We start from the raw sequence: 222 nt of genomic DNA, 5'->3' as shown, positions 1-222 counted from the left end.
CTGGCTTCCCCATTGAATTTGCTTGTCAGCAGGTGGCAAAAAGTGATCACATGACCTCAGGACACTGCAAGCGTCATAAATATGAACCAATTGTCAAGCATCCCAATGTAAATCACATGACCATAGGGATGCTGCAATGGTCATAAGTGTGAAAAATGGTCATAAGTCGCTTTTTCAGTGCTGTTGTAACTTTGAAACTAAACGAACTGTTGTCACTAAACG

Source organism: Protobothrops mucrosquamatus, unplaced genomic scaffold, assembly GCF_001527695.2.
Source record: "Protobothrops mucrosquamatus isolate PMUCROS unplaced genomic scaffold, P.Mucros_1.0 scaffold35, whole genome shotgun sequence".
NCBI lineage: Eukaryota > Metazoa > Chordata > Lepidosauria > Squamata > Viperidae > Protobothrops > Protobothrops mucrosquamatus.
This window is presented reverse-complemented; position numbering follows the sequence as displayed.